Below are 25,275 nucleotides of genomic sequence, written 5' to 3' on the forward strand. Positions count from 1 at the left end.
CTAACTTCACTTGGTAGACATTCTGCCTTCATTAACTGATAGCGATAACCTTAGGGTTTACCGACTAGGTTCTTTGCTTGGTAACATAATATAGTATTAACCTTACATTTTACAACATATGTATGACGTCAAAACAATCTAAACATCATGATCTCATCATTGTCTGACTCGGTAATAGTTTCCCATTGAATACCTTATTCATCCCCTTATCCATCATAGTCTTTCTGTGTCTTTTACCAACATCTTTATACTCTTCAAATCATACTTTCTCAAGATATGGCAACATCATACTGAATTAGAAAATCAATTTCTTGACATCAATGACAAAATAATAATATCAAGACAGTAAACATCCTTAATCAGTTATATCCATAATCATCAACAACCTTCTCAATATCCTTATTGAAATGCCAACAATCTCCCATTGTCTATTATAATGCCAAATGCTAACATAGTCTTCATCTCCAGATCGCTGGTAGTCTGCCTTGTTCTTTGCCTGGAATGTTGAGGAGCGGAGTTGGTGGTCTGCACATCGCTAATGATCACCATCTCTTTGTTCTGCTGGTTCTTCTCCAGACAATCAACCAGGGCGTTCATATTTTGAGAGGAGACCTCCAAAACCTCAAGGCTATGTTTCATAAATTTCTTCAAGGCCTTCTCGGTTTTAGTAATCTGGTTGATAATAATTTCATTATCAACCTCTCCCTTATCTTTGATGGTTTTGATCACATCTTCAAGATGCTTCAAGTCTCCCTTAATCATTTCTTTTTCTGGCCAATCCTACATTTCTATTTCATCATCAGCCTCATTGGTGTCCACCTCTGCATCCTCTTTACCTATATTGGTATCCTTAATCAAATTTTGAATCCTATAATCCCAATCTCTCTGTTTATTCTCAATACTGGAGATATTTTCAATTACCCATTTCAGGAAATTGAAAAATTCCACAGTGCTATTTTTGGCAGTGTTCAAAATGGAATCTGTCATTTCCATAACCTAAGCAAAGCTCACAAACCTAGGGTTAAGTTCCTCCGTAGTATGCTGAGCTTCATTCCTACTATCTGAGACAATAGGGTTTGAATCTGGCTCTTCATCATACTCTTTTCTCTGCACCTTCTCCTCCTTTCCCACATCCTCTTTCTTCTCACTCTCCACTTCATCATCAACCACCTTCCCTTGTTCCTCCTTTGAACTTGCATTCACATCCGTGTTCTCTTTATCTCCATCACCAACCCTCCCTTCTTATGAAGTGGAATGTTAGACAAATCTTTGTCAGACTCAGAATCATCATGTCCATCTAAAATGTGGGCATTTGCCACCAAAGGATCTTCCCTATTAACCCTAGCTATATTCTTCAAATGCTCATAAATAAGTAGAATGAGACCTTTGTGAGCTATGGGATAGGATTTGGGTTTTTTTGCATGGTCGGCCAAGTTTTCATTCAAGGAAGAAGCTAAATAAAAATGCAGAGAGATCTTAAAACCATGGTGGAAATGGTTTAGAATAGAAAAATGATAATTACAAACCTTTGTAAACCTACCATCAACTGTTAAGTATTCCATTAAAATCCTTAACATCTTCTACCAGAAGGATTTTATCTGATGAGGGAGATAGTAAGATACATTGTCCTTCTTGGTGAGGCGAACCCTCTCTTCATCACTTTTAGGGAAGTTATTGAAGGCTTCCTCCGAGAACTTTTGGTCTCTGTAAAATTTGGTACCTTCCTTTTGTAAACCTATAACCTCCGCTACCAAATCTTCATCTAGCTTCCAAATCTGCTCGAATAGAGTGACTTTGTTATTGTTCCATCCCTTGGCGAAACCATGAGGCATCAAATTTTTTCTACCATACAATTTTTCCATGTATTCTGTGAAACCATGTCTATGCAGCCTCCGCCAAATTTTTCGTTCACTTTTCCAATTATCATTGCCAGAGGGCTCGTTTCGATTATGATTGTCTCCCATGTTGTAATTCAGGTCAAAGCCTTCAACAAAGCATGAGATACTCAACTACTGAACACCAGGACTTAAGCTCAGAATCTAGAAAAAAATGTTGGGCTCAAAAAATAGGGTAATTTCCTTGTTTTTGAAAAGGTCTTTAGTACCATTCACAATGAACCAACACTTAATATTATTAGCCCCTTCACACCAGTTATCATTATCACAATGCCTAAAAATAATCATCAGCTGACACTTCACATAACTCCAATATCTATCTTTGATATCCGGACCTAGAAAAGTAATGATAAACTTAACTTGTACCTTGGACTCGATCAAATAATAATTGCGCCCGAACATCCTTCTTACAAGAGACTTCTCTGATATATTTAGTGTCCTCCTCTAAATAAACCCCCTGATCATTAGCTAATAAGTCAGCAACCTTGTTACCTTCCCTTAGAGTATGGGAAATGAAAACACTATCGTAGGCATCTAATAATTTTTTGGCACTCTCAATGATATTGCAAATGTTCCAAAAGGGGGAACTAGTGCCTTTGATGGCCTAAATAATATTGAGAGAGTCCCCTTCCAGCCATATTTTTTAAAAGTTAAAACTCTGAGAAAGATGGAGGCATTTTAACATTGCTCGAACTTCAACAACATGATTGTTTTTAACTGAAAAGGGAGAGGCAATTGCAGCAATACAAACACCATGAGTATTTCTGATGACTCCTCCCCCTCCTGACTTCCCAGGATTGCCTTTGGCTGCACCATCAAGATTCACCTTAACCCAATCATATAAGGGATATCTCCAAACAACATTTTCTCTCCTACTCTTAATGTCAGCTTTGCAAATCTTATGAATCAAATTCCATTCGGTGAGGATTCTTTTCTCATTATCATTCATATTAAGATACCTCCACTGCCTGTTGTTTTTGTGAAGAGTGTTTATGTTTTCTTTAATTGCCGTGCAGATCTTTTCAAAAACCACCTAAGACGTACACTTAGCCTCCCTAAAAATTCTATTATTTCTCTCCTTCCATGCTTGTTGAATAATATTTCCAACTATCTTAAAGGTACCTAAATTTTCTATCGATGAGATTAACATTATAATTTATAGAGCTAAGATTAAAGTCCTCTAGCTTTTTGTCAATCATAAGATTCTAATGTAATTTTTTGGATTCGATTGTGTGTATTTTTTTCCCATCAACGTTTCAAATCACACTCCGTGATTCATCATCTTTCATGTCTTTGGAATTATTTTCATCCTGATGATGAATCACGAAGTGTGATTCGAAACGTTGATGGGAAAAAAATACACACAATCGAATCCAAAAAAATACATTAGAATACAAAATGGATTGTGGAAATCTCATAGCTTTAATCATAAGATTATTGAATTGCATTCATACTACTCCACACATACAATCTATTCGCAAATTTTAGATCATATCATAAACCATACATTTATTTATTTAGAATGAAGTAACATATCTCTAGGAAGCATCAAAATATGAGGTATCAATACCCAACTATTTGTGGGGCTTGATAGATAAAAAGAATTATTGTTTAGTTCCATATGGTAGGTGTATTTAAATTTTTGTTTGCTGGTCACCACTTCTACTAGTAACATTGATACCAAAGTCGGTTATCACTTCCACTCGAAGCATTACCAAAGTTGGTCACTAAGTTCATCCCACATTGATTTGTGCTTTAATGGAGGGTTCCTTATATATTTTCACATCTCATTCACATCAATCTCATTGTTCATTACTCCACCTCCAAATTGTTGGATGCATCAACATGAAACCTTAATAAAAAATTTACCATAAAACATTATATTATAAAATTATATAAATAACTAACTATATATAAAATTAATTTTCTACAATAAAATATAAATGTTTCAAAATTATTTTAATGATATAAAATGCTATGAAAATCTACATCCCTTTTGGAGGACAAATTACCCATAATACGCCGTATGATACTTGTCACAAAGACTTATAAGTGGCATATGTATTTTAATTGATACTTTATATAGGACAAATTACTCATGGCACGTCGTATGATACTCACAAATCTCTACACGGCATATGTATGATAAGTGGCATATGTATTTTATAACCAGTCATTATAATTCTACAAATCCCTACACGGCAGCATTGTACGTGTCTTTATTGATGTTGGTTGATTTGGCTATAAATAATTTCATTATGTAAGAAGTTTGTCAGGTGAGCTGCAGTAGATTTTTAATGCAAATACTCGCTCTCTCTTTTCATCGTTTCTCTGATGATCTCATTAAAAACATTAAGGTAGGCTTTCACTATTAACTTTCATTACTTATTATTTATTGAGCCCGTGTTTTCTCTTTCAACCATTTTTATAATGTTTATTAATTTTTTTTTCATTATTTATTGAACAATTTTAATTATATTTATTTTTTATTATATTTAATTAATAAAAAAAATAAAATTAAGTAATATTTTATTGGATAGCTTTAATATAAATTTATTATCTAAAATATAATATAAAAGTTTCATATTATGAGAGTAAAGTTTAATGTCATTTATTTTTCAATTTAATTTATGTGAGTTAACAATCATATATATGAAATTTTGATGTTTTGTCCTACTAACATTTTGAAATTTTGATTTGTTTTCTACATACTGCCATTCTTCTTGTCTAAAATTATTAGAAGAAAAGGATGAAATTGAATTTGGGCACCAAAAGATAATCCTTCTAAATGCAAAATATGATTGATAGATCATACATTTGAAAATTTAGGTCTTAAACTATATATTTTTTTTATATGATTAATAATTTTTAAGTGTTTCTATGTTATTAATAACAATTATTTAGTGGCAAATATTTGAAATGATAAAAAAAAATCATTATTCTCATTTAACTTTTATTTAATGTTCTTATATAAAATAACAACAAATCAATGTGTGTAATTACACACACCCACACACACACATTTTAAATTTGATATTTTTTACTATGTGTTACAAGATTTTAAATATAAATGAAAAAAATCATTAATTTAGTTTACTATGATCAAGAATTTATAGTGTTTTTTTCATTTTTCATTGTTGATTTTTTATCTTAAGTATTGATTATATAATTTATAATTCAACAGCACTCTAGATCTTATATAATGTCTATGTTCACACTTTTATTATTATTAAAGATATTTTAAATACGTCTATGTAAAAAATGATGAGAGATATTAATTTAAAACTACTTTATTTGTATAAATATTATTATATGAAGTCATTATAAATACATTTTTATTATTAGTATAGATATCTTAAATATGTCTATAATAAATAATGATGACAGATATTAATTTAAAAGTATTTTATGTATAAAAAATTAGATTATTTTATTTTGAAACTATATTATTTACTATTATGAAATCATCATAAATATTAATATTTTAAATTTGTTAACATATACTCTAGTTGTAAAATTTCCCTTCATATTGATTTTTTTTTAATATTTACATCCAAAAATATTAGATAGTCATTAAATTATATTCACTACAATTTCAAACACCTTATTATAGCACTTATTTATTTATACTTATATATATAGGGATGTTGATTTGCTGCCATTCACGTTCTTGTAGATTTAAATTTTTGTGTGGCTTATGCAACTTAGCATGGGGTAGAACCTCATTTGATTCTCTTCAAAAATATTATGGCTCAATCTTCCCATCAACATGTCTCAGTTCATGAATTTTTTAAGAACTAATCAAATGTAAGTTTCTTTCTTTCACACACTCCATTTATAACTATTAATTTAAGTTTTAATTTTGAAATTTATTTTATTATTATTTTTTTAATAAAAATTCAAAATTTAATAGTAATTTCATGAGAAAACATAAATAATTAAACTAAAATATTAAATTTAAATCTAAATTAAAAAATTAACTAAATGCAATGTAAAAAATTTCAAAACTCAAATATTGATCAAAATTTTAATTTAAAAAATAATAATTATGAATAATAAATTTATTATGTTAATAACTAATTAAATAAAAAAGTAAAACTTTTGCATTTGTAATTGTGTATTTTTTGTTATCATGGAGCTAGCTTCCTTTTTAATTCCATTCTTGTTGATATTGGATATCCATGGATACTCATATTTTGCATCTTCTATATAGGCTACTATACCTGTGTCCATATAATTATGGCCATCTTTGTACAACACAGATTATTGCCTCATTTGATGGGGCAGATTGGCCGACATGCCACGGAACTGATGGTGGAGGCTGACCACTTTGAAATGATTGGTTTAACCTTCAATGATAAACTTGTGCTCTACGATTCCAGTCCAAGTAAGTTGAAATATATCTATGTCAAGACCCATTTTTGGGCCGTTAAGGATGGAAGATGCACACAATGGGATGGCCTACTTTACAAATGACTTTGATTCTCATCTACCTATTTATGACTTTGCCTACTGAGAGTTTCAGTTTAAGGAGATTGAAGGAGGGTTGCCTCCAAAGATTGGTTATTTTGATGTTAATGACAATTCCTACTCCGATTTGCCTTGTTTAGTGTCATGCAATGCAAAGTTGGTTTTGGTGGGGAGGTTAGACGAGGAGAAGTCTAGGAAAAAAAATCCAAATGGGGTGGTATGCCTTTCACCAAGCATACTTTAGTGGGGACATGGGTGTTGGATTCAAGAGAAGATAATTATAATACTTTCTCTCTCATTTCTATCACTCCCCAAGATTTGGTGGAAGACATAGTCAAGTCATCCCATGGAACAAATTTTATGGTTTCTACACTTCATCAGGTAAAATTTGTCTTACAACTAAAGGAAGCATGAATGTATTGACGTGCTTAATTTGATGTCCATGGAATGGGGTGCATTCCTAGGCTACACTATTGAAGATACTATTGATATAATTTCAAGGAGGGCATTATGTGTATCCTTTAGTAATTTTTAGTTTTAAATTTGTAAACAAATCCAGTAGAGCCCATTGAGTAAATGGGATTCAATTGTGAAATTAAATAAATGGGTACTAGTTGGGAAGGGACTTGTTAGATAATTATGATCATCTCTATACAATCTCTTCTATGATAAGCCCGAACAAATAGCTTGTTTTCTAGACAAATTCTTTCATAAAACAAACAATAGCAATCCCAATTTAGCAAGCAATAAAAAGGACAAATTAAGAAACTTACTAAGCTCATATTTTTATATAAACTCAAAACTTATCATAACGAAATCAAAATGAAATTCATCCCTACAAAAACAACACATAACACTTTTAATTTGCTAATTACAAATTCATCCCTACAAAAACAACACAAAGCACTTCTAATATGTTAATTACAAATTAATTCCTCCTACTATTGTATTTTGCAGTCCAACTACTTCCTTAGCCTCCAACACTCCTTAATTCTACTAGATCTTGAATTTTCTCTACATAAATTCTTCCTTTTATTCACTCTTTCTTATTCAACTCAAACCTTTTGCATTTCATTTTATTTTCTCATGCACACACTATTCCTTCTTATTTTTGTTTCTTAACATTTCATCCTTTTTTTGTCTATTTAATATACTATGTGACCACTCCTTATTTCTCTTGTTCCACGCTTCAATTTGTCTTTCTTGATCTCTAAAACATACCAGTTGGTAAAATTGTTGCAAAGCCTCACTAATACATTTGGCCTAAAATTTCGATGGAGGTTTCTAACGGAGAAGGTATATTGTGACCAAATTTGAATTTTTTGGAAATATTGCCCGCATTTGTTGGAATTCTGATGAGAATTCAATATCTGGTTTTGACAGAGAAGGAATTGGCAATGAGATTTGTGTTTTTTTACAAAAAGTACCCATGTTCATCAAAATTCTGACGACTGTGGGTATTTCTTAAAAAAAAAAAAGACCAAGACATTTCAAACATTATTCTCGCCTCTTCCCATTCTCATGTTGCCACCCCCAGTAGTGTAATAATGGGCAGGTTTGGATTAAACATACATTCCCACCCAGAATCAAACCCCATGGAACAAATAGGTTTCCATCAACATAGTTGTGTTTATTTCCAGCATACATAGACATCCATCAAACCATAACAGAAGGGCTTATTACCCACGTGCCTACAATTCTATGGGATCCAGTAACAGAGCCCTACAATTCTATGGGGCCATAGTTGGAGGAGCAATGGTAGGAACCATCGATGACGCATGTGAACTATTTGACCAATTAATGCCTCCAAGCAATGTCAGCTCATGGAATAAGGTTTGCAAAAATGGGAGCAATGTTGGCTCATGGAATAGGGTGTGCAATTAGTAGGTGTAAAGCTCTATCAATATCTCCCAGCCTGTGCGAAAATGGGAGCTTTGGAATAGGGTGTTGATGTCCATGCCTCAAAGAAATTGCTTCCACATAACACCTAATTATAGGATATGAATAGAATGGGTTTGTGGGAAAGGCTTTAGAGACTTTCAATTAAATACGATTGTCAGGTATAAATCTTTGCTAGTATCCTACCAGCCTGTGCTAAATTGGAAGTTTTGGAACAAGGTATGAACATCTATCATAGGATAAATAATAGAGAAAATTTTGCCACATGTTGTAGCTGTAATTGCCAAGGTACATATTTTAAAGATGTTTTATATCTTAGATAATTGTAGTTAAATTTCAATGTGCCAACTATTGAAGAATATCTGAGATTAAAAAGGTTTATTATAAATGATGAAATGCTTAGGTTGAAATTTATGAAATTTTTATTTTTTTAATGTTTATTATGTGTGAGATTTGTCATGTTATTAAATGGTAATCATCTATGTTCAAGATAAAGTTATCATTCTAAAGTTAGATAATTTTTATTCATTTAAGTATGTTTATAATGATAATCATTTCTCCTGTCATCATATGACAACTCTTCATTTTTAGTGTGATTTTCCTTGCACTACTATTCCATTCTATTCCCTCTTACTTCTCACCCTCTTTATAAATCCTCTATTCTTCCCATTTTTCTCATACCACATCCAAACCTTCAATATAATACTGGTTTCCTTCACACGCTCTCCTACCAATTATAGTTCCCTTCACTAGCTCACCTACCAATTGCAAAACAACATCATAACCACATCGTTCCTGGTTATAATTGACATAAATGACAACATAATAGTTCATTAATGCAATCTTCATGCAAATTCCAACACATCTAACATATAATATTACGTTTTGAACTCATGGTGACTTCTTTTAGTGCCACATTAACTGCTGACATAAAATATTTACCACAAAGGAGCAAGAAAATAATTAAGGAATAGATCTGAATTCAAGAAAAAAATCAATTATTGAATCATTTTTTTGAAAACAAATAGGCTTCTATATAAATATTAGAATTAACATTCCAATGTATATTTATTTTTAAAAATTTGTATATCATATTCTCAACTGTTGTCTATTTTCATGAAACTATTCCTCTAGGCAAGCAAAAAAAGCCTGAAAAAACTACACAAGGCTTAAACCATTATTAATAGCCCCTATAAAATCTCTTCATTACCAAAAGCACCTATTCATACTTGAAAACATTATTCACACCTAAAACATTGTCCATGCCTAAGACATTTTAATCACAACACCAAATAATATTCATAGTGAAAATAAACACTATTCATGTTTAAACTACCGTTCATAGATTCATTTAACCTCAAAAATTACTCTAGAAGCTCTTGAGTCCAAATTTGTTGTTCTCTATACGAATTATGGGGTTTGAAATCTATTTAATATTATTGTGAGCTCTTTTTTATACTAGTATGCATTGATTATACCCTTATGTGTAAAACTCGAAAAAATTAAACAAAACATTTGTAGAACTAGAATTTCAATGCCATGTTAGAGTTATGATCTTCAATAGTTTCTCTTAGAAAAGAGATAAAATTAAAAAACCACATGATTCCTACAATAAATTTATTTTCTTATAAAAAATATAAATAATTACATTAGATATATATTCCACGTAAAGAAAAGAAATGATGAAAATCATTTGTGTCTTAAATAATGAGATCAACAACTAAAAATGGGAAAATAATATCCTAATTACGACTCCCTAATTAGTATAAGATACTATTTCCAATATTATACTAAGGATAAATATTCAAAAAGTATAATAATTACACTAATACATATATCACTCTCATATAATATTTTTTATAGGAAATTTAAATCAAATCATGCAATCATACTTTAAAGGATAAATAGTAGAGTATGAACCAATAGTAGAACTAGTAGGGTAAGTAGTATTATGTGAATTATCATTCATCTTGATTGTGAATCAATATACAAGAAATAATAGCCAATAATAAGTTAATGTATTATTCAAATTTATAATTTAACACCTCATTTTCCAAAGATACAAAAAATATCAAAAGAAGATTGTAATGCCTTTTCTCAAAAAAATAGTTTAATGGAATATTTTGGTAGTCAACTACCCGTACTCTTGTCTCCATGGTTTTCCTCAAATCCTTCTTGTGAATCAATACCTATGTCCACTACTAAAATCGAAGGAAAAAAAAAAATCATATAATTGTAGAAGAACTATGTTTCCTAGTAATATGGAATTTTTAATATTGTTTTTAACACATTTGTAATAAGGAATTCCAAAAGTTGCATCAAGAAAAATTTCCATTTAGTGACTATGAGGCATGAAGGATGAAATAACTTGAATAACTTGTCATCGTTTACAACCAATAACAGGGGAGATAGTAGCTATCATGTACATTGAAGAAAATAATTAACATAGGTACACATAAGGAAAGAAGCTACAATATTCTAGGAAAGATATTGCATGTTCCAAGAAAAAAAAATTGTGACAAGAAATAATAGAGGTGTTAAAAAAGAAAACCCAAACTAGTGAAATTGGTGTGTAGGAGATATTTTCCACAACAACTCAAATTGTGATAATTCTATGAGGCTTCAATTGTGTAGTTTTTGAGTCAAACACATTGAACCATGATTCCTAAGTAGTGGTTCACAAGAGCCCATCTCTCATGAGAATGAAGAGAATACTTAGCACTCATTGCATCTAGGTGATTCTCATAGTGGTGAAGCATTGGGACTTCTGAGGAGGTCACCCATCTTGGGAGGTTAAGAGCGCTTGAGTTGGAGTAGTACTGGGATGGGTGACCTCCCAAGAAGTCATATGTATCAACTTTGTGAGAATCACGTAGATGCAACAAGTGCTAAGTGTTCCATTCATTCTCACTAGAGATGGGTTCTCGTGAACCACTACTCATGATTCATGGTTTAATGAGTTTGACTGAAAAACTACACAATTGAAACCTTGATACCAATATGACAATTTGACTTGCTATGGAAAATATATCCTAATTATCAATTGATGAGCTTAAGGGGCTCTATAATGAACTAGTTTGATCAGCTAAAGAAAAGATTGGATACTATGCTTGTAGCTCTAATTTTATTATATTAAATACGTGTTTCTTGTGGATATAGAGATTGAATTTAATAATATGACAAAGAACCAATCAAAAATTAATAAACAAATAAAATAAGGAGCAAATGAAACCCTCTTCATTGCCTCTTGATGCTCTTAAGCCTAAAAATCCAACTTCAAACTCTTGTTATCTACCAATAATGTAAGAGAAATAGGATTTTCCCTCCATATATTTGAAATCAAGGAAATTTTCATCTTTATGCTTCAAAAATGAATAAGAGAGGAACTTTCAAGAATCCAAATACCATCATATTTAAAGACAATACTTTCACATGGGTTGCAAAGAAAACTCAAAATATTTTTTAGTTAAGGTATTAGAAATAATTAATTAATCTTGGTCTAGTAAAATAGTATTGTATTAATCTATTATATATTTAAGAATCTTTCTATATTTTTGCACTATGCATGGAACATTGTTGAATTCACATAATGTGGTGGTTTTTAACTATTCTATCTTATTATTGGTAATAATCAATGATGTGGTATTTTGGTGCAATTTATATTTTCATTCTTTGGGTGGTATATAGTGTAATAATCACCATGAAAATCAAGCATCATTATTAGAAGGGATCTCTTAAGAACAACTCAACTCATGGATACAAGATTCATTTAAACCTTCACTTTTAATGAAATAGTTGCTTCAAGGTTCATTAAGTTAGTTTTGGGTAATAGTAATTCTGTTAATCATGTCCCCTATATTAGAAGGCTTGCATATGGGAGGCTTTCATATTGATTGGTAGTATTTATCCCCATTGTAGCTTAAAGTGTAGAGATTATATGCTTTCTATATCCTACACATTTAAAGATATGAATATATTGAAGTTTAAGGAAGAAGTTGTGATAAATATGGAAGAAAATTATTAGCGACATCTGATCTTAAGAGCTGTTCAAATCCTTTAGGATTTTTAACTATAAATAATGAATAATTGAATCTAGTGCATTGTAATTTGCTATTTCTTCATAATTTTTATGTAATTGTATGGTAGGTGTTGACTATTTTCATGGTGATTCATAATAAGTTGTAAGTAGATGTCTCTAGCATCTCAATAATTCTATTAGTTTTTAGATATAAGATCCATAGAGCTTGGCATAGGAAGGATTTAGTTCATGAAATAGGTTCGATTACTTGATCCCATAGTTGGTAGTGTCTTGACAAATATAATGTAGAGCCCTAATGCAATAGAGGTTGAATACCTAGTGGATTGTAATGTGGTATAGTGAATTCAAGATTTTGGAATTGTTGAGTTTTTAATTATTCCTTGCTATTTATGATCTTTTGGGTTATGGTTGTGGTGTTTTTAGGGAGACATTTATAAATTTATATCTATTTTCACTATTTTATGGTTTATCGATTTGTAAGGGAGACATTTACAAATTTATATCTATTTTCACTATTTATAAAAAATAACAACTAAATTAGTTAGATATCTTGAATAAACGTTCTAAATAGAAGGTCCTTATCTTCAAACCCATCACTATATGAAGAAACTAATAAAGGATTTATGATCAAGTAAAATTCTATTTTCTATCACACTTTATGATAGTTTTTGAAAAAAAATATAAAATAATTCATCATTGTAACATATCAATTATGTGACTTAACTAGTTCCAATTCAAAAAGGTCACACTAGAATGTTTTTTATTAGTTTAAAGACTAGGTAATTGGGACAGGGTCCAAACCCTTATATAACAACCAACTAAGTCAAAAGAGGATCTCAAAAGCAGTGAGAAAACCAAAACTCAAAAAGAGAAAACCCTTTTTTGAAAGAGATGCTTTTGATTGGAGCATCAAACTGGCAGGAAAAAGGGTCCTAATCGTACATTAGATTAAAAAATTTAGATCAAAGGCATTTAGGTAAGAACCCCAAACCAGATTCCAAAAAAAGAAACTTAAGCCAAGACAAAAGTATCTTTTCCATTAAAATCATTTTGTGCATACCCTGCAATCATACCATTCCATAAACCGACATTTCTTGGAGGCATTCAGTAAAAAAATTCACGTACCTCATTGACGCTTTCACATTTTGCATAAATGTCTATCATAGCATTTTCATCTGATAAAAACTCCTAGATAATTTGTGATTCTAAGATTACACTCAATAAGAACCCTCCCTTTACATTGGAACACATTCTCATTCCTTCTCTTCCAAAGAAACCAAAGAATTTCAATAGACAATAAAATCCAAAACTAGTTAGACTTTTTACTCAAATTGCAGAAATACCTGACAATAATTTCAAACCATGAGAATTTATCAACAATATCCCCATCTAAAATGTTATAGAAATTGACAATCATGAATTTTCTATGTATTAATATCTTCCATGGTTCATTCCCTTCTAAAGTCTTGACAATCCATTTGATTTCTAAGGCAATACCTTGTTGCTTGAGGTCTTTGATCCCCAATGCACGTAAGTCCTTACTCAAGAAACACCATTTCCATTTAACAACATGCATCCTTTTCTTACATCTTCCATCTAACCACAAAATTGCACGGGCGATAATGTTGTGGGTCAGATGACTTGGTCGTCAGTGCATGAAAACATTGAACAAGTTCTACTTTTAAAAATTACATAAAACATTTTTAATTTGTTTAATTGAGTCTTATTTGAAAAAAAGATTATCAATGATGTTTCCTTTCTCCAAGAATTGGATTTAGGATCTTTCTGTCAGATAATATGTAACATCCAATGACTAAATCTTTTCATTACGGATGCTTATTTTATTTAATCATCAGAGCTTGAGTTATAATTTATATCTGTGTGGAAGTAGAAGATACAAGCTGAAGAGTCGTGTGGAAGTAAATTTCATAAAAGAAAGCAAGTAGGTATTATCTTGAATGACATGGAAACAAGCTCATCAGCTGCCCAAAAGAGAGCAATTGGAGAAAAGTAGAGGAAAGTGTTAAAGGGTGATAAATACATAGAGAGTGTGCAATACAAACAAACAATGTCTGGAGTGTGTAATGTGACATCTCTAATTTATGTTCAGATGGACTAAATGGTTTTGGAGTTCCTGGGAAACCTAATGGGCCACACTTGGAGGAAATCAATGTGTTCATGAAAGGGCCACCTTTTTTCTATTATGATAATGATGTTTTTGCACCAAAGGATATTTGGAAGACAATATCCAAAAAATTTAATAGTGATGGAGCTAGAGTTGGTGGACTCGAAGTACTTTTCAGCTTCCAGAAGACCAAGAGATTATGTACACAATTTCCTCATAGAAAGGCAATTTAAAGCATTACCTCTCCCCCCATGACTATTCAGGAAGCACTTCCTTAGACAAAGGACTATTGGCCTCAGTGGGGTCAAAGAAAAAAAATGAATTGCATAGACTCTAGATGATGTGGTGGTGTCCTCCCTGAAGAACTCTGTACTATAATTGAAAATTCATGAGGGAAACTACAAGATAGTGAACAAAAATACATTCTTGAAAAGTGAAAAGAATGGAACTTGGTTTGGGTGGGGCCAGGTTAGGTGGCTCCTCTAGAGGTTGACGAGAATGAAATTATATTAGGATTTGAAAAAGATCACACTTCTGGAACTTCTTATGCGACTAATCAATTGCACTGTTTGGGTAATGCATTCCAAATAGATACAATTGCATACCATTTATCTGTCTTGAAAGCATTTTATCCCGATGGCATTAAATTTATTTCTCTATTTTCTGGTATTGGTGGAGTAGAGGTTGCTTTACATTGACCTGGGATACATTTAAGTTGTGTTGTATCTACAGAAATATGTGAAAAGAATAGGCTTGTCCTTAAAAGTTGGTGGACAAAAACTCAATAGATAGGTAGGTTGATTCAGAGGGAAGATGTCCAAGATTTGAATACAAAAGTATTGAGGTTTTTTATTAGAGTATTTGAAGCCGTCTTGAGCTAGAGTTGCCATTGCTACATTTGAACTCTTTTAACACTTCAAACTTTTCCTTACATGATTTACCTGCTTACTATGTTGTAGAGGGTACCAATCTCAATCCGTTAATGCAATTATCTTCTCTTTAGTGTCGCTGACTAGAAGACTGCCACAGACTAAATGAGAGAAGGAGGAAAATGGTTTACCAAAGCTCAGGTTGCCAACAACTCTCCATATTTTTTGCAGCTCACCATTATTTCTTCTCAAGGAGAGGCAAATGATCTAGGAGGATATGACACTTTGATGGATCTGAATGAAATGGTAGTACTTAATTACATATATTTCTTCACCACCACCTTTAGCACATTGCCTTCAATAATGACAATGTGAACATGTCAACATGTGTTTTAGGCAATGTGCTAAAGGTAGGGGTGAAGAAATATATGTATTGAAGTACTACCATTTCATTCAAATCCATCCAAGCATGTTATATTCTCCTAGGTCATTTCCTTCTCCTTGAGAAGAAACCATCGAAAGTTGTAGAAAATGTGGAGAGTTGCTGGCAACCTGAGCTTTGGTAAACCATTTTGCTTAGGAAGGAATTTGACATGCATTAAAAATATATTAAATAAAAATTGTCCTCCTTCTCTCATTCAGTCTGTGGCAGTCTTCTAGTCAGCAACACTGAAGAGAAGATAATGGCATTAATGGATTGAGATTGGCATCCTCTACAATAGAGTAAGTAGGTAAATCACGTAAGGCAAAGTTTGAAGTGTTAAAAGAGTTCAAATGCAGCAATGGCAACTCTAGTTCAAGACAGCTTCAAAAACTAATAAAAAAATCCAATACTTCTGTATTCAAATCTTGGACACCTTCCCTCTAAATCAATCTACCTGTCTATTGGGTTTTGTCCACTAACTATTAAGGACAAGCCTGTTCATTTCACATATTTCCACAGATACAACACAACTTAAATGTATCCCAGGTTGATGCAAAGCAACCTCTTTTCCACCAATACTAAAAAATAGAGAAAGAAGTTTAATGCCATTAGGATAAAATTCTTTCAAGACAAATAAATGGTATACAATTGTATCTATTTGGAATGCATTACCCAGACAATGCAATCAATTAGTCACACAAGAAGTTCGACGAGTGTGATCTTTTTCAAATCCTTATAGTTTCTATCTCATCAACCTCTACAGAAGCCACCTGACTTGACCCCCCCAAACCTAGTTCCATTCTTTGCACTTTTCAAGAATGTATTTTTGGTCACTATCTTGCAGTTTTCCTCATGATTTTTTAATTATAGTACAGAGTTCTTCACGAAGGACACCACCACATCGTCTAGAGTCTATGCAATTCAATTTTTTTCTTTGATCCCATGGAGGCCAATAGTCCTTTGTCTGAGGAAGTGCTTCCTGAATAGTCATGGGGAGGATAGGTAATGGTTGAAATCTCCCTTCTATTGGGAGATTGTGTACATAACCTCTTCGTCTTCTAGAAGCTGAAAAGTACTTCGAGTCCACCAACTCTAGTTCCACACTATAGAAATTTTTGGATATTTTCTTCCAAATATCCTTTGGTGCAAAAGAATCATTCTCACAATAGAAAAAATGTGGCCCTTCCATGAACACATTGATTTCCTCCAAGCGTGGCCCAATAGGTTTCCCAGGAACTCCAAAACCAATTAGTCCCTCCTGACATAAATTAGAGACATCACATCACACACTCCAGAAATTGTTTGTTTGTATTACATACTCTCTATGTATTTATCACCCTTTAATACTTTCCTCTGCTTTTCTCTGATTTCTCTCTTCTGGACAACTGATGAGCTTGTTTCCTTTTCATTCAAGATAATGCCTTCCTTCTTTCTTTTACTAAATTTACTTGCATACTACTATTCAGCTTGTATCTTCTACTTCTGCACATATATAAATGATAATTCAAGCTCAAATGATTAAATAAAATAAGCATGTGTAAAGAAAAGATTTAGTCATTGGATGTTACATGTTATCTGACGGAAAGATCCTAGATCCAATTCTTGGAGGGAAACAACACTGATAATCTTTTTTTCAAATAAGACTAAATCAAATAAGTTAAAAGTGTTTATAATTTTTAAAAGTAGACCTTGTTCAATGCTTTCATGCACTGATGGCCAAATCGTCAAACCCACAACATCTAATACTATCAGAATTCCTATGAAAACCAAAGAAACATCTAACAGGGATGTTGTATGTCCGACGTCACTTCCTTATCAGGTGGTCATCGATGCATGGTAGTGGGGGAGCGTCAGAATTCCGACCCTAATCCGATGACATTTTTGGCCAGAAGAGAAAACATAGCAGTCATCGGAAGAGTTCAGAGTGTCATTACAATTCTAATGCTTAATGGCATCATCACGAAGCTCGACAATGAGTTTTTGATAGTTACATTTGTTAGCAACCCGACGTGTTGTAGTTAGACTTCCAACGAAGGGCTATCACAAATTAGCCCTGAATATACTAGTGCCTCATCATAAGTCAGAATTCATTTCTAAATTGAAATGGGGTCATATATTAGGATAAAATATTTCACTTTGAATGATGCTACCGCACATGCTGAATGCTTATTTTTAATTTTTTTGTAACATATTATAAAGTTTGAACATGGAATTGGTATGTATCTTTTATTTTCTCCATTAAAAAAACCCTATTAAAAGAAATTTACGCTCGTAGTTTTGTTGACAATTTTTCTTTCTACCCTCAATCGTAAAACAAAATTATGAACACCCAAACCATGAGATTGCTCGGATTTATCTTCTTATTTGAATATATCCATATACCAATGACAGGAAAACACAACACAACAAGGATTATGAGAGCCTTATTCACTTTGAGCTCCACCATACTCAGGAGGGTATTCCTAATATCAGATCTACATGCTTGACACTTAACAAACAACTCACGATATATAGGATCATAATAAGTGGATAGTTCTCAACCTATTTAGGGATTATTTAAAATAATGTCCCATTCAACTCTATTCCTGGTTACTTTTCATTATATTGAGAACAATAATTTATACATCTCCCAGAGAATACAAGGGCATAATGGGAATACGATTTCAAATTTTCCTTCTGCAATGCTTAACAACCATGGAGATGCTACATATGAAATAACTAAAACAAGAAAAGAAAGGGTAGTAAAAGAAATGGAAACTTGATCATTTTGATGTGTTTCTAAAATAATTTCTAGACAACTTTAACAAATCATTTCATATTCCAAGGCATAAAGTCAAATCCCAGATCACCAATACAAACCGCATGCAACAAATCAATTCTAATTAGTGAGACTTTTGAGCATTAATACCTAACATTAATAGAACTCGTCTTCACTATTTGCATAAACTATTCTTATTCATCCATGTTGCATATCCCAAAATTCACTATAATCTACAAATAAAATTTAAGTCCTTCCTTGAAGGATACTTGCACACATAGCTACACATTGACAAAAAAATCAGCCAAGACAAACCAGAATATCTTTAATATTTTTTTTGATCAGTAATGGACCAAAGTTAATGAGATGCACATACCTTAACCCATTGTGTAATTTGAACTTGTGAACTCTCTTTCAAGAGAACAAGTTCTCCACCACTAGTCCAAATCAAGCTATACTATAATATCTTTAATATTATGATTCATATGAAATTTGAAAATATGGATGGAGACAATTTCTACAACAACTTGGCATTTTGTCCATTACTAATTGAAAATTTACAAAGAGGAATCTAAGAATTCCTTCACTATCGGATTTCTCAACCCTAAACTATCATGGCTCTACTTCTATTTGCTAATGAAAATGAAAAATTTTAGAACTCCTTCTTATGGCCTTGGTATTCCTCTTATAACAGCAAGGAATGCGATAAGATATATCAACTATTTACATGTGTTCCATTTTTACTTGCCATTAGTCCATTTACAAGAGAATAATATCCTAGCAAAACCCATTGCCTCTATTTTTCTTGAAGAGATACCACTTGGCTAGTATACATGAAAGCTTTAGTGCCAAGGTCAAAGAACTTCCATGCAAACCAACTACCTTGTACACATTTTTAGTTATTAAGGCAGAGAATACCAAGATGGAATATTTGTTGGAAACAACAATGAAGGAAAACTAAGAGAGGGGGGGGGGGGGGGGGTGAATCAAGTTTTAGTGGATCAACAAACTTAATTATAAATGCAAATCAAATTAACTGCAACAACAAGAAAGATAAGGAAATTGATACCACAACACAGAACACCAAGATTTTGACATGGAAAACCTAGTTAAGGGAAAAACAACGATGGGAACCTACCCACAATTAGATGGTACTTTGCACTAGTATTTGTGAAAACATTACAGTGGGGAATGCACATGCATTTATGTTCATTGCCTAGAGCTCACTGCTCAAGATATAATAACCTGGAAGGGTACAACCCTTAGGGAAGGTTCACTACCTTACTAGGAAGTCTCAATAACTTAAAAAATATTAGGACAACAGTCCAGAATGAAATGAACTGAAAGAATAGAATCTACAAATGCCTGATGATAGTTTCGAGTAAGCACATTGTTTTCTCTACAACACTCAAATCTCTGCTCAAACACAATGCCAAAGGATGTATTTGCCAGTGAAAACTTTAGTGGCTAATATTTGCCAATTGGCTATTTTTTGAAATTTGGGAATCAAATTTGGCTAATAATTTCAAATTTAAAGGTGATCCAAAATGCCACATTTTCACAAATTTTTATTTTAATGTTATTTAAATCGCCAAAGAATTTATTTTATTAGTTTTTTTAACTTAAAAATTTGCCACAGTATTTGATACATGATTGGATCAGATTCGCCAACATTTTATAATTTATTGTAGAAATCCAAATTAATTCACCAATAATATATCATAATTATTAGTTACTTTAGGGTTATATCAATAATATTTTGTTTCCACCATTGATTTAAAATATAATCTAGTGACCTACATTGTATTCCATGTGGTAAAATGTACCTACAAGTTGTAATGCTCGTGGGGTTTGAAATTGCTTTTGAATTGTTGACTTCAATGAAAACCAATGGTCTAAAAGAAATTTTTGGCCCCATGAGTATTACAAATTGTTTATAAATTTCATCTCAGAAAATAGAAAGAGGGCTATTAGATTATTTTAAGCTAATGGTAGAAACCAAATAAAGTATAGTCTAACACTTAAATTCATTAATGATTTCAACCTTCATCCCTTTAATTTTTTTATAAAAGATTATTTTAAATGAAAGGAAATGCAATAGTAATTAATGCATACAATGATTATTTTCCAAGATTCACCAATATTTTCTACCAAAACAAACTGATATAAACAAATTCACTAATAAAAGTAATTTATTTTTTTATAAAAATGAAAGATTCACCAATAAACATTATTATTATTTTTAGAAAAAATTAAATATTCACCAAGATTTTATACAATTTTTTGAGGGGGGGTTTCTTAAATTTATCACTGGTATTTGCTTGTTTGCACTTTTATCACTCTCTAATAATGCAGACAAAAACAACACTACCAAATTTACATGACTATATCACCTATTTATATAATTCATCAACCTTGACTATGAGGTCAACCAAACCCTCAACTGACAATTACAAAATTACATCACACGATACAAAGATCAACCACTAGACCAATTGTATGATATACATGATATAAAATGGAACTAAACCAAATTCCCAAACATGCAACACCACCAAAAATCATGCAAAGATCAACAACAACATGCTACACCACCAAAAATATCACATAACATGAAGAATATCACCGATTCAACAAAATCACTAAGAATGCACACAACGATCAATGTAGATCACCAAAACAAATAGGACACAATTAGGAAAGAATAGAAAGAACGTAAGAATCATCTGTAACAGTTGCACCAGGACCACCTATCAAATCTTCATCGATCAACATCTGAGACTCAAGAACAGTCAAACAACAACAACTACCACGAGGAAAGATAACTTGCGCAACACCAAATCTCAAACCATCTGAAATGAAGATACAAAAGAACATCCCAAAAATCTCAGAAAGTCACAAGTGAAGATTTGATCATATCAGAATATACCAAGGGAAATACCAAACTCTACAAAGCACTAATAAGAAGAAGCAAACTATAAACTAGATCATATGATATTATCAATTAAGCTTGCAGATCACATAAACCAATATAGAAAGATATAATGATACAAGAAATACTCGATACACCAAACCATGATCCCAATATACCAATTTGAAACCACCAAAGCAATAAATCATAGGAATATGTTGACATCAATTACAACAACATATCCTAGCAACAATAATGTCCAACAATATTCTTATTGTATTTCTTGGTAGGGGAAAACTTTGAGAGTTTTGATCAAGCAGGGATGTGTGACTCCAAACCCACATCTCCTATGTCGTCACCTAACTTTCTCTCTGTAGTCTAGCAATTATGACGAGAATATGATGGTTGATAGGGAGATATGAGGGCAAGTGCAAGGTAATGAGTCACAAATTCGCAGAAGTCCATGCGTTGGAAAATGCGCTCTTATAAACGGGGGCCCATTTTCAAAAAATGGGGGCCCGTTTATGCTTCAGGCTCCCAAGCTGAAAGGTAATGGGGGTCTGAAGCAAAAAAAATGGGCCCCCATTTTGTTCTAAAACGGGGGCCTTCTTTTAAACAAAACGGGGGCCCGTTTTGTTTAAAAGTAGGCCCCCGTTTCTAAATGGCATTTTTCCTTTTTTTTCCACAAGCTGCCCTTGTTTGAAAATGGGGGCCCGTTTTGTGGAAGTTGATTCCACAACCTGCCACTTGGCTCAGGATTAGGCCTGGGATGGCCACACCTGAGACATGGACCTGCAAATTCAAATCTCCATGAATGAAAGCACAAATATGAACTTCAGAAATAGTTTACATGCCTCTAATCAGAGAATTTTTATACGAAATTAAAACCCATTTCAGATTATACTGTCTAGATTCTAAATATGTAAATTTATTTAAAAATTGATTATTTTAACTATTTTTCATTTAATTTATACTAAATCGGGTCCATAAATTTGAAATATTAACTAATTTTGTTAATTTAATAACCTTTTTATTTTAAATAATTTTGGAAAAAAAATTATATGTCATCAATCTACACAAAATTATTTTGTATTTAAAAAAAAAAAATCAAAAAATGTTAAGTTTACATCAAAATATGTGGGTCGTACACGTCAAATTTTTAAAAAGATAATTACGGCCATTAAAAAGTTAATAAAAAAAATATATTAGAAAAAAAAATACAGAAAAATATGCTCATCAATCTTCAGTGTGTTACAAACCATTTCCCAAAATGGTTTGAGAAAATAATTTTAATTGTGTCAAAAAGTGTGGGTCGTACACATGCATGGTATGGTCCTGAAACAGGCATTTTTAAAACATAGTTTTCAGAAGTCCATTCAAAAAGTTATTTTTTATTATGTGGGTATTAAAATAAATTATATATTTGGAAAGTAAACTCAGAGGGCTATCTTTTATATTATTGACTTTTTCCAAGATTCAATCTCTAAGTGTTTCAAAATTTAAGCTCAAATGAGACAAAATCTGAAAATCAAGGAAAACACTTCCACTCTTTGGCCAAAAAGTGGACTCATCTTCTTGCACTGACCCATGAACTATTTGCAACTATAGGCAAAGCTCATAGGTGCACTCATGCCTTTTAATATCCCTTTGGCTATCATTGGAAATTTTAATATCCCTTTGGCTACATGGTACATCATTCATCTTCTTTTCTTCAAGGCTTCTACAAATCTTTTACAACATAATCCTGTTTTGCCAAATTTCCTTATACCAATATTTCATTGCACTTGAACTATGAAATTTATTTCACAACCTCTGCGCATATGGTAAGAATTTTTTCCCATGAAAATAATCAATCTGTGGGAGCATGCCTACCTTTCATATCTTTGAGATGCAACTCATGTATAATATAACCACTATGTTGGGAAACATTCCCAATAATTAATGACCTTATTCTCTGACTTGTGAAGTGGCGGTAGCTAGTTGTCAGGTTTGCACATTTTAATTTATTTACACACTACATCAATATGTGCAAACTGGTCCTTTATGTCGTTCCTATATCTAAAAATATGTCTAAGACCAATATTCACTCTTAAATGATGACCATGGTTCTGACAACTATACATCACTTGGTAGCTATGAAATCTCTCGCACCGATATTCTTGGACTTTTACAAATTCATTGGGACATTCTTGAAGTTTTGGCGATAGGGGTCATTATTCTGGTTTACATTGATCATCGAGACCCTATAATTTCTCTTTCAATATTAAATCTACACCACCTTCCAAATTCCATCTATCATTCTCTCTCTCTTTCTGGCACCCTCAAAAGTTTTAACTAGCTTTCATTGGCACTTTCTTGTCCACATGGTGCTTCATACCAGCAAACAACTCATTTGACCCTTCGAACATGGTAGGAAATTAAAACAAGATGACTCCTCAATATCTATTCATGTCAAATCAATTATTAGGGACAATCCTAATAAATTCTCTTCAACCCTATATGCTTGCAAAGCACCTTATCGATTGGGCATAACCTCCATGGTAATGTGGGGTTAATATCATGCTCAACCTCTTTCTCTACTTTTCCTCTCGCATACCCATGTGATTGACTTGGCAACATAAAATCACTTTATGGAATTGCAGACAAAGTAATTTGTAGTGGCGAATTTTTGCCAACTAGCGAATAGTCAGGATGGGGGGTTTGAAATTAGCAAATATGATGATCGAGGGTCTATCTCCCATTCACCTGATTTTTCCATGTTTTCAGCCATAGGAAAGGTGTTTCACCACCATCTTTTGGATTCCATTCTTTTTCTTTTTCTCACCAACAACTTAGAAAGTTCCAATCTACATGTGTCAATTTATTTGCTAATTCGAGCTAAGTAGTTTCATACAACAATCATATAGAAGGACCCATTTTATCGACCATTTTATAAGTTATCCTTTAGGAGAACCCACTTTTGCCAACCATTTTGTAATTTAAAGATAATTATAGTTCCATGATCACCTTGGAAATTGAAAATTATCATTTCTTTATCTGGGGAGATTCACCAATTTTCATTCAACGATGACAATAGCCCGCTTAAATTCGCCAAAATTTAAGATTAATTTTTAAATGCCCCATTGAATTCCCCAAATTTGGATTGTTATAAATACAGTCAAAATTTGGTACTTTATTGTCACAATTTGTTCTGTCCTGAACTCTCTATAGTTGATTCAAATCATAGAAGTATTATAAGATTATTTATCCACAAAATTTGCAAATTTTAGTTCATTTTTAAATATTATTTTGTAGGGTTTCATTCATTTCCTGAGTAATCAATATATAGGGGTCTATCTTCTGAGTTCCTAGATTCTATTTCTTTTAGTTTGTATTTCTTGAGAGATGTCGAAAAACCAGAGTCTTGAAAAATTGAAATGAGATAATTGAGATAGATCCCAACACTGCATCTCATGTTCCAATGGAATTGGATTCCCAAAATAGTCAGAATAAGTAAAATGAGGTTGATGTCAATGTCATAGGAAATGTTATTATGAATGACCCAGATAATGTTGTTGATAAAGGTGGAGATGATGCTGGAATTACACAAAAGGGAAAAAGAAAAGGAAAATCAAAATCAGGCCACTAGTGAGAAATGATAGGGAGTTTTCAGTTGGATTGGGTGTCAAGGTATCCATTAATTGAAGAATTGCCAAATCCCAACAAAGATGAGCCTTCAATAGGATGCAAGTGTACGATCTATAGTTGTCAATTAAAAAGGGACAAAAAGTTACAGATAAAACTGGACACTATAGAGAAGCATATCGGTAAAGTGTATGAAAAACAAATCATAGATGGAAAAGAATGATCCGTGATTAGATGGAAAACAAAAGAAGAATGTAAACA

The sequence above is a fragment of the Cryptomeria japonica genome, chromosome 9 (assembly GCF_030272615.1).
Source record: "Cryptomeria japonica chromosome 9, Sugi_1.0, whole genome shotgun sequence".
Taxonomy (NCBI): Eukaryota; Viridiplantae; Streptophyta; class Pinopsida; order Cupressales; family Cupressaceae; genus Cryptomeria; species Cryptomeria japonica.